The sequence below is a fragment of the Mirounga leonina genome, unplaced genomic scaffold, assembly GCF_011800145.1.
Source record: "Mirounga leonina isolate KUSES-001 unplaced genomic scaffold, KU_Mleo_1.0 Mir_94, whole genome shotgun sequence".
NCBI classification, from domain to species: Eukaryota; Metazoa; Chordata; class Mammalia; order Carnivora; family Phocidae; genus Mirounga; species Mirounga leonina.
This window is the reverse complement of record NW_023270855.1, coordinates 43,477,113-43,494,759: the sequence shown is the minus strand read 5'-3', so window position 1 is coordinate 43,494,759 and position 17,647 is coordinate 43,477,113. Positions and strand designations below refer to the sequence as shown.

At 48.4% G+C, this 17,647-nt stretch overlaps 1 protein-coding gene across 3 annotated transcripts in view; it reads right to left on the bottom strand.

Annotated features, from left to right (window-relative positions):
* LRRC2 (leucine rich repeat containing 2) overlaps positions 1-12,545 on the bottom strand; it is a 41,660-nt gene extending 29,115 nt beyond the window's left edge. Inside the window, exon 1 of one of the 3 annotated variants that reach the window (XM_034998542.1) lies at positions 12,319-12,545. The gene's annotated coding sequence lies outside the window, so the exon portion shown is untranslated. Of the gene's footprint in view, positions 1-7,996; positions 8,102-11,771; positions 11,792-12,318 lie in introns of those variants that run through there. The other 2 variants (XM_034998543.1, XM_034998541.1) reach the window with 2 other exon arrangements.
* Between the last annotated feature and the right edge of the window lie 5,102 nt (positions 12,546-17,647).

Sequence of the window (17,647 nt, the reverse complement as noted above, 5' to 3'; positions counted from 1 at the left end):
TTCCTCTCTTTTTTCAGATTGGTAATATTCAGCAATCCATCTTCAAATGTCCCACCCCTTCCCTAGATCATCTCCGTTATGTTTATGAATCTATCCAGGGAGTGCTTTTATTTCAGTGATTGTCTATTTTATTTCTAAAGTTGCCCTTTGGTTCTTTATACCTTCTACTTGTTGCTGATCCTTTTATCTTTCCATTCACACCCGAGGGCAGAGGGAGAGGACCCCAGAAAGGACAAACTTGGAACGTCTTCCAACCTCGTTCGAGAAGTTGCGGCTCAGCCCAGCAGACAGCAGGGAAGTCCTCTGGTTTGGTCAGGCTGGTCTGGCTCACTGGGCAACTCATAGCGCCCACCCCCCACCCCCCGCCCAGAGCCCGATGGAAGGCCACGTGACCAGCCACCAGGGTTGTGGACATATGCAGTGGGGGTCCAGGGTCGCAGGAAGCCTTCAGAGCACAGGGGCTCCATGAGGGCTCTGTTTTCCAGGTGGAAAGGACTGCAGAAAAGTTCTTGTTAGCCAGGGCTGTCCGGGTGCAAAGGACCAGGTTCTGGGCCAGGGGCTGGGGCCAGTTCCAGTAGCCGTGCCCCCGACCGCCCCCTCCCACCCACATCGGAAAAGGCAGGGGACCTCCTCCCACCGCGCTGTCCCTCCAGGGCTCTCCCCTGAGAAAGTCTAACGTGGAGTTCGCTTTAAAGGACTAGTACTTCAAGGAACAGTGCTGTGTGTCAGACAGTACAGATGTTGAAGGCTACGTTCAGAGCTGAGAGGCAGTACGTTGATGACTGACAGAGTAGGTGATCTGTGTGGTCCAGCTCAGACCTCACATTCCTTCCCCCGCAGACTGTCCTCCGACGGCTCAGTGCCGTTCAGCTGCCCATGTCACCCCCCAGTGGCCTTCTGGGATGGAGGCCTTGGTCCACCCTGGCCTTCAGCTCAAACAGCAGAAGGCATGCTGATTAGGGTCAGATCCCCAGGCGCAGCTCAGGGATGAGCCCAGGAGCTCTAAACGACTTTATGGTTGTTCTCCGAGCTCTTCCCTCTCCTCAGTTCCCTGGCTTCTTCTAGATTTCTGGGGCTCCTTTTTACAGTCCTCTGGCCAGAGAACTGGGACTTTAATCCCCCTGCTTTGCTATGCACGCTCTTTTGGGGGCCAAGTAGCAGGAAGGCCTGGTGAGAGAAAAAGCTATGAGAGTTTTCTCCATCCTCTGGAGCCTGCAACTCCTTCAATCCAAAAGGAAAGACCCCTTTCTCAAAGTTTTGAGTGACTGAGGCCCTCCACTATCAACCTCCCCCTGCCATGCCCCTGCCCCTCCTGTTACTACTAAACCCTTTGGGGGCTGAAGCATGACAGGATGGAGAAAAGAAGAACAGGGATTTGCCTGCACTCTCTGAGCATAAGGGGTCCCCTTTTCCACCTGTGGAGCAATATTAGGCACCCTTGTGCCCAATTCTGGATTCTAGGCTGCTTTGAGTCCAGGCTGCGCAAAACTGCAGGCGAAAATGGGAAACATACCACGGGCTCTCTGTACTTGGAATTCTGGTGTCTTGCCCTTACTCTCTTGCAACCAGTTACTTTTCAGAGTCTTCATATTCCCGCTCCGTGTATTCGTTCCGGGTTTCAGAGCTGCATTCAGTGGGACAGACATGGTAGAGTGTGCCTAACTCTGCCTCACCCAGAACCAGAAACCACTGCATTTAATTTGTCTTTTACCACATTCCTTACTCTGTCATTTTCAGCTCAGGAGCTCCTAAGCTGCAAAGGTCTTAAGGTTTTGGCTTTTGACCAAAAAAAAAAAAACCTTCCATAAAGGCCTGCCAAGCATCAGCCTGAAGACAAGAGAGCACAGTCCCCAGCCTGAAATGGAGAAAAATTAGAAGGAGAGAAAGAACCAGGACGACTTAAATGCTTTGAGCCCACCTCTACACATAATCCAAGTCTACACATAAAAGCAAAGCAAAAAGCCAAAGTAAAGGGAGCTTTCCGAGCAGCGTGGACAGCCCAGGCAGCCCAGGGTACTTAAAGCTGGAAAGACTGCTCTCTGTTCAGGGTGTGTGTGCTCTCGATCAACCAGCGTGGCTCAGCCTCTGCTGTTGAGTTACTGTCATTTTCTTAGACCAGCAAATCCTTGGGGAGTAGCCAGATCTGTCCATTAACTGCCCATGCGTTAAACACACACACACACACACACACACACCATTGCTCATTAGTTTCTATGCATTCGTTTGGAAAAATGTAATTCAGGTGTGTATCCTAGAGGAATGGTCTCTTCTTGATGCCTTTAGGTTCTATTTTTAAATACTTCCAAATCAATTTTAATGTCAGTATTTTGGTGGGAAAGAGCATATCCTGTCTGTCATCTAACCATGTTCCCCATTTCCCTTGTATCTTGCAAAGCAGAGAAGGAGGTTCTATTCTTCAATTAAGAGGGTTTTGAATGTGCCAGATTTTAAATCAAGGTCTTACCTGTGAGCTGTTCTGTTTGCAAATGTGTGTGACAAAATGCAGAGGCTTTAAGAGCAGTGAGAGATAACCACGTTTGCTAGAGGTCTGCATGTACTGTCCAGAAAGCCTGGGAAGCTAAGAAATAACCAACCCGTGAATGCCAGGTCCAACCCAGCCCCTGGTGTCCTGTGCAGGACAGGGATGAATCTAGACCTCCCTAGACAACTGGGCAGGTTCGAGATCAACCCTGGAGATGGTAGCTCTGTGGGTGGGTGTCAGATCAGAAGAGTGGTTTTATATTAGGAGCCGATGAGTCATTCCAGGACAGGCAGGAGATGCTCCATCCAGGAACAAAGCCACACTGGGGAGCAGGGACCAGTCACTCAGCAGTTTCAGGAATGAAAGACGATTCCCTGGCAAATTTACAAAGCTCATCTCTTCTTTGTAGCATGAGCTCCAGTCAACACAACCTTTCAGGCAAATACGTAAAATGCAATTTCCTAAGCATTAGGTTTCTCCAGAACTATAGAAAGAGCACCATGATATACTATCCCAAAGCAGTAAAGAGAAATTCACCTTTCCAGGATGTGGTGTAAGAGACCATCAATTCAAATAAAGCACTATCCTCCTAGAGAAAACACAACATCCGAGCAGACTCTCCTGAGGCACCATAAGAAATGCAGAGCATTAGCCTGAGCCTTCAGTGGATTTTGCAGCAAAGATTCATGGACCCAAGGGGACATCTGATTCCAGTTGCCTGCTGGAGATCTATCTGGCTTTGCATTACAGAAGAAGCACCAGAACATGCATCCCTAGCTTTGGGCCCAACGGTCCACAGCCAGGGAGCATCTTCCAGAGAAGAAAACACACAGGACTTAGAAGAGAGGAGAGGATGACAACAACATCGCTCATGGCAACAGAAAGGACCCTGGGCCAGAGTGCCCTGAGGCTCATTTTTCCTCCCGTGCTTGGTGTTCTGGGTCCTGAGTGAACACGTCAACAAGCAGAGACTCTCAAAGGTTGGATTCACAGTGGAAAGGAAAATTCCTCCTGGGAAAACCTTTTGCTTCACTACAGGGGTCAGTAAATTTTCTCAGTAAAGGGCAAGATAGTAAATATTGGAGGCTTCCCGGTCCAACTGGCAAAATGGAAGATATTCTGTAGGTACTTACATCACAAAAGAGAAAACTCCTGGCCTGCCACTCCCTGCTGACTTGCCCTGGGCCTGCCAGAGCCGTGAGCATGCTTCCACGCTTTGTGCTCGGTTGCCACCTGCTAGAGACATTCTCAGGACAAGAGCGACTGGCCCGAGAGGGAAAGACCCAGCAGGCCAGCATGCAGAGGGACTGGGAATGGGGATCTGCTGTAGTCAGGTTCACTCTCTGTTCTGGGACACCCAGATGCCGGTGTGTCCTTCTCTCTTCCTGCCGGCTCAAGTTGGGTAGCTGGCTGGAGGCTAAGTGGCCTTGCTAAGTCACCAACTCCTGAGCAGAGATTCCACTGCCTGGTGCCTGGCCATTGCCAACAGCAGAGTCTCCAACGTATAGAGAGCAACCAGCATGGGCCTTGGGCAGTAGCAAGATACAGCTGGTCAGATAGACAGACACTGAGAGTGGAGGGGAATGGAGGGGTTGGGGGGAGGCGCTCCAGCTTGGTCTCCATGGTTCACAGTGCTAGCCCCCTCCAGCGGTGCCCACGTGCTTTACAAAAACATGTGCCGATCCCATGTGTGAACAATAAACTTTAGCGAACAATAAACTAGATTTTGCTTTGCGGATCTGATGGCTTTAACTAGTATCCACAAATTCCTTGACATTCTTTCCTTTAAGAGGGTAGAACTTAATTCCTCCCCCCTTGAGCATGGGTTGGATTCAGTGACTCACTTCTAATGAATAAAATGTGGTGAGAAAGATGGCATGCGGCTTCTGAGACCAAGTCCCACCAGGTGCTCCTCTCTCGGTCTCTTGGGGCATGCACTCCGGGGGAAGCCAGCCACTGTGTCATGACGATGCTCAAGCAGCCCTACGGAGAGGCTTCATAGGGAGAGGAGCAGAGGCCTCCCGCCAGCAGCCACGTGAGCAGAAGCTGTCTAAAAGCAGATCCTCCAGCCCCTGTTGAGCCTTCAGATGGTAGCAGCCCCAGAAGACATCTCAGCTGCAACTTCACAACAGACCCTAAGCCAGGACCTCTCAGCTAAGCCGTTCCCAACCCTCAGAGACCATGACATAATATGTTTGGTGTATTAAGCTGTAAGTGTTGGGGTGATTTGTTATGCAGCAATAAATCATTAATACGGTAGACAGTAAAATAAGAATCAGTCTCAATTTATAGCGACATCTGGTGTCTATAACTTGCTGCCTCCTTGACAGAGCCACCTGGATGTCTCACACCTGTCTCAAAGAAACGTAATTTCTTCCAAAGTTCCTCACTTAGAATCTAACCACTCCTGGCTGCCTTAATTCCTCACTTTGACTCTGTCATTACCTGGAGGTCACTCCTTTATGCCTTCTGCTTTCTCACCCCGCCCGCCATGTGGGCATGAGCACCTGCACAAACACACACATTCGTTTGCACATCCAGTGTATCACCCAAGTCTTAGAGGGCATGCATTTCTCACCACCAGTTCATGTCACAGCTGGCCTCAGTCGCGAAGAAGCCTCACAGCTGGTGTCCTGACTTCCCACTCACCCACATCCAATCCATTTGTCGCACAACGGTGAGAGAATGACATCATCCTGCCGCCTGGTTCAAGAGCTCCAGAGACTTCCCTCCGGGGTGAGGGGGAGATCCCAGCTCCTCCCAGGGCCCAGTGAGACTCTGGCATGATCCACCCTCGACCGCTCTCCTCCTCGGTGCCTCACCCACCCCGCGCTTCTTTGTACCTCAGACCCTGCACACACTGTGCCCTCTGCCTAGACACTCTTCCCCCATCTGCCTGGCTTCCCCACACCCCACACCCCCGAACTCACCTTCAGTGTTCTCTCCTCAGCACGGCCTTCACAGCCTCTTCATCTAAGGTCGATCCTACCGTTATTTTCTCTCTCAGACTGTAGCTAATTTATTTCACAGCGCACAATATGAGTTGAACGATTTGCTTGTTGGTTTAATTATAATTTGACTGTGGACTGCACTGAGAAGGGCCAGCCACCCAAGAGGCCCCAGACGTGAGCTCAGAGTCAGCCACGGACCCTGAACGGCCACCAGGGGACAGAGGGTGACAGACAGCAGCCTTGGAGTACAGGCAGCCAGGCTTCTGCTTCTGGACCTCAACACAGAAACCCTGCGTGTTGAGCCAGTTTACTTGGCGTGTGTCCCTGTTCTTTGATTCCTGGGAACCCCAAATAACTGACATTAGAGGCACTCATCAAATGGGGAAGGATGAATGTCCCTGCCCCTAAGCTCTCCATCTGGGGAGGAGAACAGATGCTCACAGAGATACATTTCAGTGCTGCGTGTGGATGCGATAATGGGGGCGGACAGATGCTGTGGAGTCAGAAGAGGGGGGAGGGACGGCCTCAAGTGCGTGTGGGGAGGGGGGCTCGAGGCAGTCCCACAGGGACCCCGAGGAAGGGGAAAGGGACCGTCCATGCAGGTTTGCTTGGATAATTGTTCACACTTCCTCCACAACCCAGGTACATCAGAATCCCTTTTACAGAGCTATCCACTGTCCGAGCCAGAGGGCATGACTGGAAAAATACGTCCCCTGGCACCAGAGCACTCGTCCCCACTCGGAAGACGAATGCCAGGGTTCCAGGCGGGAGGAGCACTTTCTGGTCACCTCATCCTCCCCCTTCTGGTCAAGCGGCAGACTGGGCAGAGGGGCGCGGGAGGCTGGGTACAGGGCTCACATCTCTGAGGGTCTGAAGTACGAAGGGTCTGGGGGAGGAGACCCAACAAAGCCCACAATACAGGGGTCTGGCCATTCTGGGTGCCCCCTCGGCCAGGCTGGGAGACAGAGAGCAGCAAGGGGGAGGTGTGTCTAGGCAGAACGCACAGAGTGTGCACAGTCTGAGGGATGGAGCTGAGGTCCGGGGGGTCACCCGAACATCCATGGGGAGAGAGGCCTAGCCCCATGGTCCCCACCTGCTCTTCAGAACCCCCAGGGCCCCTCTTTCCTCTGCACAGACCGGCTCCAGGCTTTCCACAGCATTCTTCCCAGTGTGGCCGCCATGTGAATAAGACCCACCATCAGCCTTGCTGGAACTAAGGGAGTGACTATGACCATGGGGATTCCTGGTGACACCACTGTACAGAGGGAGCAAAGACATGGCCAACAAGGGGCTTTCGTGACGCACAAATCCCATTCGATCCTCACATAAAGCCACTGCCTGGACCCCAGAGTTGGAACACAGAGCGAGTTTTCCGATAGAAACAGGAGGGTTATTAAAGGCTAAATACTCAAGTGAGGTCTGTATAGTCACGATATTGCAGCCAAATTCCAAATTAAATTACATTTTCTCTCACTAGGTCAGTTTGCCTGGGAACACCCATTGTTTTCATGGTAATTTGTTAAACTAGAAAATCCTGGCTGGGAGGCAGAGGCTCAGGGAGGGGATTAGGAGGACCTTCTCAGGGTCAGCCTGCCTGCCCGGGCTGGAGTCCCGCCTCCTCCACTTAGAGCTGCACGTCCCTGAGATGGTCACCTAACCTCTCTGCACCCCAGTGTACTTATCTGAGCACGATGGGACAGCAACACTCCACTCAGAGAACTGGTGACAAGGTCACGTGTGATAATTTGTGTCAAGTGCTTAAGACCGTACTTGGCACCTAGTAAACTCCAAAAGTGTCAGTTATTGAAAGAAAAGAAGAAAAGAAATGAAGACAGACATTGTCACCAGTGAAAGGTTAGATATGAATACCTGAGGATTATTCTGCTCCGGGCATGGTTAGCGGAGGTTCTCTGCCAGATCGCCCCAGCCCCTGAGTTACCGGAGAGCATTTGGCAGAAAAGAGTCACCGGCACTCAGCTGAGCTGCTTACAAAGCCAGATGATTCTCCCCTGGGTCTCTGATCACTTTCCCAACGTCACCCTCTCCCCAGGAGGGTGAGACGGTCCCAGGAGGAAAGACTTCCCCCGCAGATGTCAATCATCCCTTCCAGGCCACCCAAGACACAAACAAAGTTGATTTATCTCCCCTAGACAACACTTTGGACCAGAAAGTTTTGAGCTCAGCCTTGGGCACCAGGGCAGTTTACTGGGGAAAACCCCACTAACCAGGAGCAGGAATCTTGGGGACCCCCTGCCATAGCAGCAGCCTTGCTGGGGACCACCTGCCCTGGCCACATTCTCTCCTTCTCCACTCAATTCCAGTTCTTGCCCTAAAATGCAGATAAATGCATGAGCCTCCACCCTGTGTCTCGCTGGGGGTGTTTACCCCTGTCCTGCCATGGGACAGTGGGAAGATATAAACAAGGAGGCGCTGCCCCCCATCCTCCCGGCAGATGCCACAAGCCCCCTCGCTCCCAGCACCCGCCCCCACGATCTCCCCCCAGTCTCAGGAGCAGACGCTCACTTGCCCCTGCCACGTCCCCACCCCCACGACGGCCACCTACCCGTGACTGCACGGCAGCCCCAGCCCCTGCCTGCTGCCTGCCCAGTGGAATCCGGGTTGCGGAGACTGTTGACACCCACGGCCACCACACACTGGAGCTTCCTGGCCTGTGCACTAATGGGCTATATTTGTCGGCTGATAATATGATCTGTAGGCCATGTGCTGATAAACTATCTATCTATTCTATGTGACTCAGCCCGGCATGAGACAAAACACATTTCAGAGGGGAGGGCTTGGCACGGGGCAAACAACGAGCTGGCCAGTGTGAGCCCTCCAACCCGGGATTACCATACCTCCCTTTTCACACAGGCCGTCCTGAAGCGAGTCAAGTAAAATAGGCCAGAGAGGGGAAAGAGCCCTGTGTTCTCTGCATTCCAAGCTAAGAACCACACAAAAAGCAGGATCAGAACGCCATCGACCCAGCGAATGTAAAACTGTTTTCAGTGTTTGAAGCTACAGCTATCTCACGTCTGGATTTCACCTTGTTTTTCTTCTAAAGTTCCTAAAACATATGAGAATTTAGGTTCTCTTTAGTGATTTTACTAACTGGGCAAAGATGCTTTGCTGAGATCCAACATTGTGACAATTTGACAATCAGTTAATCAGGAATTGCTCCCACCTTACTGCATCCCCCACCCGCCATGTCCCCCACCCAGCCCCCACCCCCGTCTGTTCCAAGAGGGTCCCTACAACCACCCCGCTTCCGGGCAACAGACTCCTCATACACCTTCATCCTAAACAGAAAAACACCCTTTGTCCAATATAGACATAATAACTCTAACTACAAAATAGTTGGATTTTGAAGGGACTATGTTCTATGTGTTGACATTTATAATTAAATTATCATTTTATTGATGCAATCCCTATCCAAATACCAACAGCATTTTTCACAGAACTAGAACAAACCATCCTAAAATGTATATGGAACGACAAAAGACCCCAAATAGCCAAAGCAATTTTGAAAAAAGAAGAGCAAAGCTGGAGGCATCACAATTCCACACCTCAAGTTACATTACAAACCTGTAGTAATCAAAACAGTATGGTACTGGGACAAAAGCAGACACGTAGATCAACGGAACAGAATAGAAAACCCAGAGGGGCGCCTGGGTGGCTCATTCGTTAAGCGTCTGCCTTCGGCTCAGGTCGTGATCTCAGGGTCCTGGGATCGAGCCACGCATCCGGCTCCCTGCTCTGCGGGAGGCCTGCTTCTCCCTCTCCCCCTCCCCCTGCTTGTGTTCCCTCTCTCGCTGTGTCTCTCTCTGTCAAATAAATAAATAAAATCTTTAAAAAAAAAAAAAAAGAATAGAAAACCCAGAAATAAACCCACAATTGTATGGCCAATTAATTTTCAACAAAGCAGGAAAGAATATGCAATGGGAAAAAGACAGTCTCTTCAACAACTGGTGTTGGGAAAACTGATCAGCTACATATGATCAAAGAATGAATGAGCAAAAGAATGAAACTGGACCACTTTCTCACACCATACACAAAAATAAACTCAAAATGGATTAAAGACCTAAATGTGAGACTTGAAACCATAAAAATCCTAGAAGAGAGAGGCGTGTGGGTGGCTCAGTCATTAAGCGTCTGCCTTCGGCTCAGGTCATGATCCCGGGGTCCTGGGATCGAGCCCCACATCGGGCTCCCTGCTCGGCGGGAAGCCCGCTTCCCCCTCTCCCACTCCCCCTGCTTGTGTTCCCTCTCTCACTGTGTCTCTCTCTGTCAAATAAATAAATAAAATCTTTAAAAAAAAATCCTAGAAGAGAACACAGACAGTAATGTCTCTCAGAGCAGCCATGGCAAAGTTTTTCTAGATAGGTCTCCTGAGGCAAGGAAAACAAAAGCAAAAATAAACTACTGGGACTTCATCAAAATAAAAAGCTTCTACACAGTGAAGGAAATGATCAAAAAACTAAAAGGCAACCTACAGAATGGGAGAAGATATTTGCAAATGACATATCCGATAAAGGCTTAGTACCCAAAATATATAAAGAACTGATACAATTCAACACCCCAAAAAACAATCCAATTAAAAATGGGCATAAGACTAGAACAGATATTTTTCCAAAGAAGACATCCAGATGGCCAACAGACACATGAAAAGATGCTCAACATCAGTCATCATCAGGGAAATGCAAATCAAAACTACAATGAGATATCACATCTGTCAGAATGGCTAAAATAAAAAACACAAGAAACAACAAATGTTGGTGAGAATGTGTAGAAAAAGGAACCCTCGTGCACTGTTGGTGGGAATGCAAAGTTGTGCAGTCACCGTGCAAAATAGTATGGAGTTAAAAATAGAACTACCCTACAATTCAGTATTCACACTACTGGGTATTTACCAAAAAAAGACAAAACCACTAATTCAAAGGGAAACATGCACTCCTATGTTCATAGCAGCATTATTTACAATAGCCAACATATGGAAGCAGCCCAAGTGTCCATTTTATTCAGCCATAAATAAGAACGAAATCTTGCCATTTGCAATGACATGGAAAGAGCTAGAGAGTATAATGCTAAGCGAAATAAGTCAGTCAAATACCATATGATTTCACTCATATGTGGAATTTAAGAAACAAAACAAGCAAGCCAAAGGCGGGGGGAGAGAGAGTTAAACCGAGAGAGAGAATAAACTGCTGGTTACCAGAGGGGAGGTGGATGGGGGATGGGGGAAATAGGTGATGGGGATTAAGGAGCGCACTTGTGATGAGAGCTGGGTGATGTATGGAAGTGTTGAATCACTATATTGTACACCTGAAACTAATATAACACTGCAAGTTACCTATATTGGAATTAAATTTTTTTAAAGAAGGTTTTTTATTTTAATAGACAAAAAAATTTTTTTAATAAATTATCATTTTAAATTGTATGCCAAGTTGATGGGAATCAAATAAAACTCTGTGACAATATTAAATCCTACCTCTAAAGTGTTGGATGTGCTTTTTATTACTTAGAATTTGAATAGTATTTTTCTCTTTTGCTACACAATGTAAGTTTCCTATTTAGTAATTGTTTCCTTTGGTTTTTGTTTTGTTTTGTTTATGGTGTTCTGAACCAAAGAATATAAATTGAAAAGCTAGTTTCAGGTCAAACACTACTTAAATACTTTTTCAATTTATAAGAGGGCTAACTATTCAAAAGCTCAATCATATTTAAGGGGAAAATACTTTCCCCCACCAATACATTCAAATACAGTGGACATCCTTTATGATGCCAGGGTTAGAGAAGCAGGTCATTGTTCAGCCCAGGCTCCTCAGCCTGCAATGTGCACCCAGATAGGATTGAGAAATTTAGCAAATAAAAACACTTTCAGTTACATTTGAATTCCAGATAAACCATAAGTAATTTTTTAATATAAGTATGTTTCCAACACTGCATGAGTCATACTTAAAAATTATTTGTGGTTTATCTGGAATTTCAATATTCCTGGGTGTCCTGTATTTTATCTGGCAACCCCCCACCCAAACCACCTAGGATCTTAGTGAGTGCAGAATCTGACGCAGGAGGCCAGCGAGGGGCTTGGAGTCTGTCTCCCTAACAAGCTCCAGGTGATGCCGAAGCTCACCAACACAAAGGGCCCTAAGGACCTGGAATTAGCTCAGTCTGAGACAGTGGTACCCGGGTGGCCTGGGTGGACCCCTCTCTCCCTAGGAGGTTCTGACTCTGTCTGGGGTGAGGTCCAGTGATCATAGTTCAGCATGTTCCACAGTGGCTTCTGATTCACAGGCAGGGATGTAGATCAAGAAGTATTTTAAAATACACAATGTACTTACGTTAATACAGGGAACTGTTATTACTGTATTAAACGCACTGTGTGCAGATGCTGCATCTCTTGGCTGTGTCTGGAAAGAATTTCCAGGGGCACCTGGCTGGCTCAGTCAGCAGAACATGGGACTCTTGATCTCAGGGTTGTAAGTTTGAGCCCCTCCTTGGATGTAGATTACTTAATAAAATCTTTAAAAAAAAAAAAAGAAAGAAAGAAAAAAGAGAAAGAACAGAAGGAAGGAAGGAAGGAAGGAAGGGAGATGCCTGGGTGGCTCAGTCGGTTAAGTGTCTGCCTCCCGCTCAGGTCATGATCCCAGGGTCCTGGGATTCAGTCCCACATCAGGCTCCCTGCTCAGCGGGGAGTCTGCTTCTCCCTCTCCCCCCTGCTCATGCTCTCTCTCTCTCTCTAATAAATAAATAAAATCTGAAAAAGAAAGAACGAACTTGGAGTTTCTGAGTTCCCGAGGAGCAGAAGGTAGAACTGTGCCCTGTGGTCTTCACCCCCAGGGTCCCCTTACAGTCCCCAACTCTTAACAAGGTCTTATTATTACCAACCTCAGCTGCTTCCTCACAGCTGGGCACTTTCTTATGCACTTCAGCAGCAGCTGGCCTTGCAGCCTCTCACCAAGTGCAGTCCGCAGCTTCGGCATCTCCCCGGGGACCCCCAGGTTTGCCTCCGATCTGAGGGGGCCCCACACACAAAGCCGCCCAGACGTCCACCGGGCCCAGTGCTCTCCTCACAGCCATTCTGAGCCTAGGACGCCCGTGGGAACGCTGAGTCACACACCCTGCAAAGCCTTCTTCCAAGTAAATCCCTGGTGTCACACGCCTGTCGTCACTGTGATATAATGATAGAAGAATGAAAAACCCCAAATGTTAGAATCCGATTCATGCTACTGCAGTGACCGTTCCCAAATGCTTCCTGCTGAAGAAGGAACGCCTGGTGAGGGCCCCTGCTTCACCGCTTGGCAGGTGCCGCTAAAAGCCCCCGAGGAAGGCTGCCCTGCCCCCATCTTACAGTAACTTACATTAACTACATGACCCAATGATACTATTTGGGATACACTGGGTGCAATCAAAATATATTACGAAAGTTAATTTTACCCGATTCTCTGTACTTTGCTAACGTGACCAGCCAGAACATTTAAACTCACACAGGGGGCTGGCATGGCATTTCTATTGGGCTGCACTCCCTGAGGGACTGAGCCTAGACGTGGGTGACCCCAGTGGGCCATCCTGACGGCTGCTCCCCTCGCCACCAAGATGGGCCACAGAGAGGGTTAAGAAGCCAGGCTCAGAATGTGGCACCCTCTCGAAGACTTTCGTGTAGTTTTTCTCTGGGAGGAGGCCAAGCCTCTTCCCAAATACAGTTATTCAACTGCAGGAGGCCAGAACGCTGATCTGTGCCAGGTCCGCCGCTAAGAATAGTGTCATCCGTATCCTGGACGCGGACCACACATCCCTGTGGTCCCCAGGCAGTCTGGACGTGGTGCTCACCGGCGTCCCCTGGAGGACGGTTTTGCCGATGACGGGGCTCTATTAAGAAACCCAGGGTTGCATTGGTCATTCCCACTCAGCCAAACTGTCATGATCAAGAATGCCAATCTTAAAATTCCCATTGGAAGCTCTTCCTGTGGGCTGGTGCAATTGGAGATGGAGCTGCTTTTGTTTAATTTTTTCGTGTGTTTTTTTTTTTTAATTTTGGTACTATCCTTATGCTTAAAATGAAACACACACACACACACACACACACAAAGTCAAAACCAGGGCGCCTGGGTGGCTCAGATGGTTAAGCGTCTGCCTTCGGCTCAGGTCATGATCCCAGCGTCCTGGGATCGAGTCCCGCATCGGGCTCTCTGCTCCTTGGGAGCCTGCTTCTCCCTCTGCCTCTCTCTCTCTGTCTCTCATGAATAAATAAATAAAATCTTTAAAAATAAATAAATAAAAAAACAAAGTCAAAACCAAACAAAAAACCAAAAAACGCACACCCCACGAATCATTGCTCACACTTTTTGGGTGCCCACTATACGCCAGGCACAGTTCTGGGTGCTCGATGACATGTCTAACCTTGGAAAATACCAGAAACAAAACAGGAAATAAAAGGTACCACTGTCCTTAACGTAGCAGAAATGACAGCATTTTCTGTTATCTCGTCACACGCTGGCCACCACACCGACAGAGAGGCATTAGTCCATTCGTTTCACTGAGCAGGCTATGAGGCCCAAGGATTCCCTGTTCTCAGGTGAGCATGGGAACACCCGTGACCTCCCTGAGATACTGTGCTGTGTCCAGAAGCCTGTTGACGCTTTCTTTATACATGGATCTCCTTTTTTCGAAGTCCTTAGGAAACTAGAAACTGCACGTTGCACTCAGAGCCAGTCACTACTCCCTCCTCCTGCTGAATTCGGGAGAGCCTGCAAGTTCCTCCTGCCCCGCCCTCACACCCACTTCTCCAGCCGCGCGGCGGAGCATCACTCAAGGCCCAGGCGTTTCTTGGCTGCTCTATTACAACAGTCGCTCCCAGCTTCTGTACCTCTGTCGCCACAGATCTTCCCAAACACGCAGACCTGCTCAGATCACTCTCCTGCTGGATTCTTCAGAGTGCTGCATTAAAGGCAAAATTGTGTGCCCGGTCTCTAGGGCCCGCCCCCTGGGGGCCTCCAGGTCTCACCTGCCCCTCGCATCCCCACTGCCTGCCCCATCACCCTTCTCCAGCTCAAACACACCCTTCCCGTTCCCTCCTTCTGCCAGGCCCAGTTATGCTTTTGTACCTGTTCCCCTCTCTGACTCCGCCTCTGGAAAAGTGACCCCTTACTTCTTTTGCCACGGCACCATCATCAACACAGACTCGCTAACATTGATGAAACGCACTTAATTACACGTCCATTTCCCCTTGACTGAAAGGGTCTGAGGATAGGAACCATCCTTCCTTTAAATCTTGGTAGTCATCCCACCTAGCCCGTTACCTGGCACACGGTAGGAGTAAGGCATGAATGAATGTCTGAGGGTTGTTTGACCTGCCTCAGGAGGGAAAGAGATATATAGAAAGGCAGTGACGGGGGCGCCTGGGTGGCTCAGTTGGTTAAGCGACTGCCTTTGGCTCAGGTCATGATCCTGGAGTCCCGGGATCGCGTCCCACATCGGGCTCCCTGCTCGGCGGGGAGTCTGCTTCTCCCTCTGACCCTCCTCCCTCTCATGCTCTCTGTCTCTCATTCTCTCTCTTGCAAATAAATAAAATCTTTAAAAAAAAAAAAAAAGAAAGAAAAGAAAAGAAAGGCAGTGACGGGGCGCCTGGGTAGCTCAGTTGTGTGAGCCTCTGCCTTCAACTCAGGTCATGATCTCAGGGTCCTGGGACTGAGCCCCAAGTCGGGCTCCCTGCTCAGCGGGGAACCTGCTTCTCCCTCTCCCTCTGCCTCTCCCCCTGCTTGTGCTCTCCCTCTGTCAAATAAATAAATAAAATCTTTTTTTTTTAAAGGCGGTGACATTTGTCAAATGCCTGAATGTGCTAGAATTATAGTGGGTGTTTATCTAATAAAGATATAAGAAATCTTATAAAATATAAGAAGCCTATGGTAGAGCATCTCTGTGGGCAGATGTTCATATTCCCATTGTAGGAGGATAATGCAGGATAATGAAGCTGAGGCTTAGTAACCTCTTTAAAGCAAGTTAAATGTGCCCAGGGGTATGCACTCACCTTCCCCCTTCCACCCGCCTTCAACATATTTGTTGAGAAATCCCAGGAAGCATGGCCTTGGGTGTTGGGGTGGCTCAGTCAGTTAATTGCCTGCCTTCAGCCCAGGTCATGATCCCAGGGTCCTGAGATCGAGCCCCATGTCGGGCTCCCTGCCCAGCAGGGAGTCTGCTTCTCCCTCTCCCTCTGCCCCTCCCCCTGCTATGCTCTCTCTCTCTCTGTCAAATAAATAAATAAAATCTTAAAAAAAAAAACAAAGAGCACCCACAAATAATGCTTCATAAACAATGTCCACATCAATGACAAATAGAGCTCTGGAGAAAACCCGCTCAGGAAAACCTGAATGGCTTATCTAGAGATGAAATAAGACAATGGATTTCCAACCTGGTGATTTTCATAAGTGGATAAGGAGAAAGGTAAATACATACCCAGAAATTGAAATGGAAAAAAAAATGACATTTTTTCCCTGTTATTAAAATCTTGAATTCACTACAGCCTTGCTCTAGCCTGAAGGATCCAGTGCTGGATGAGCTAGTCTGCTCAGGGTCCTGTCTTTCTGTTTAATCCCCCTTGAGGCCTTACACTGCCAGATTTATCAGCAGCCTGCCTGTTCACATACTGTCTCCATCCATTCGGGCTGCTATAATAAAGTACTATACACACGTGGCTTATGAACAACAGAAATCTGTTTCTCATGGCTCTGGAAGCTGGAAGTCCAAGATCAAGTTGCCGGCACGGTTGAGCGGGGGGGCCCTCTTCCAGGTGGCTGACTTCTCATTGTTGACCTTGCATCCAGTACCCTTGTGAAATGTACTTACTATGTAAGTTGGCTGGGGCTGCCATAGCAAATACCACAAACCTAGGGGCTTCAGCAACAGACATTTCTTTTCTCACAGTTCGGGAGGCTAGAGGTCCAAGATCAAGGTGTCAGCAGGTTTGGTTTCTTCTGAGGCCTCTCTTCTTGGCTTGCAGGTGGGTTTCTTCTTCCTGGGTCCTCATATGGTCTTTCCTGTGCATGCACACACCTCAGTCCTAATCTCCTCTCCGTATGAGGACACCCATCATATTGGATTAGGGCCCACCCACATGAGTTCATTTTAGCTTAACTACTTCATCAAAGGCCCTATCTCCAACAGTCATTTCTGAGGTTCTAGGGGTTAGGACTTCAACATATAAATTTCAGGACACACCAATTAAGCTCCGAACACTTCTCAAGTCCCATAGTTTATCTCTAGAGTCTTTTGGATTGTTTACATGTAGAATCTTGTTGTTGGTGAATATACTATGTGTGTGTTCTACAAGAAGAGACAAAGAGGCTAACCAAACAGAATAAAGCAATAGAATAAGACATTAAAAACAAAACAAAACAAAAAAAAAACCCTCACACCACATGAACAAATGATTCCTGATGAAAAATGCCATTGCAGAGCAGTAATGTAAGAATGATCTTTCCAGTAAAGCGGTGCTGAATCTTTGTGTAGATTCAATGCAACGGGCACCACACAGCAGTGAATAAGAGCAAACTTCTACAAACAACATGGATGGCTCCCCCCAGCATAACGTTGAGCAGAAAGAAGCAGACATACACACACACTCGGGATTAGATAAAGTTCCAAACCGTGGAGAAACCAATCTATGGGATTTGAAATGAGAAAAGTAGTGAGCTTTGGGGAAGTGGGAGGTGGACTTCTGGGGTTCTAGTAATATTCTTACTCTTGACCTGGGTAGTGGTTACATGGTACTTTGGAATAATTTATTAACCTACAACCCTTGCTATTTGTACATTTTTATGAGTGCATAAACTTAAAATTTAACTTCAATTAAAAAAAAAAGTTCCAAAGTGTTTGCATTCATTCTATGTTGCTGGGTAACAAATTCTCACAAACTCAGTGGGTTAACACAACATCCACTGATTATCACGGTGGTGGCCGCAGCTCAGAAGGGCAGCCTGGGGGCTGTCTCCAGAATGGGGCACACTTCAAAGTTTCCCGGGGGCCGTTTGCATACAGGAAGCCTCACTGTAATTGATTTCTGATACGATTTGGGATTTGCATTTCAGCCTTGGACTTCCACTTGCTCTTAATCCATTTCAAAACCACCAAGAGCTGTGAAGAATGCCCGGATGCAATCACATACAAAATCCACTTAAGAAGCACTTTTAAATGAGATTCTCCAGGTCTTGTGAAACCAGCT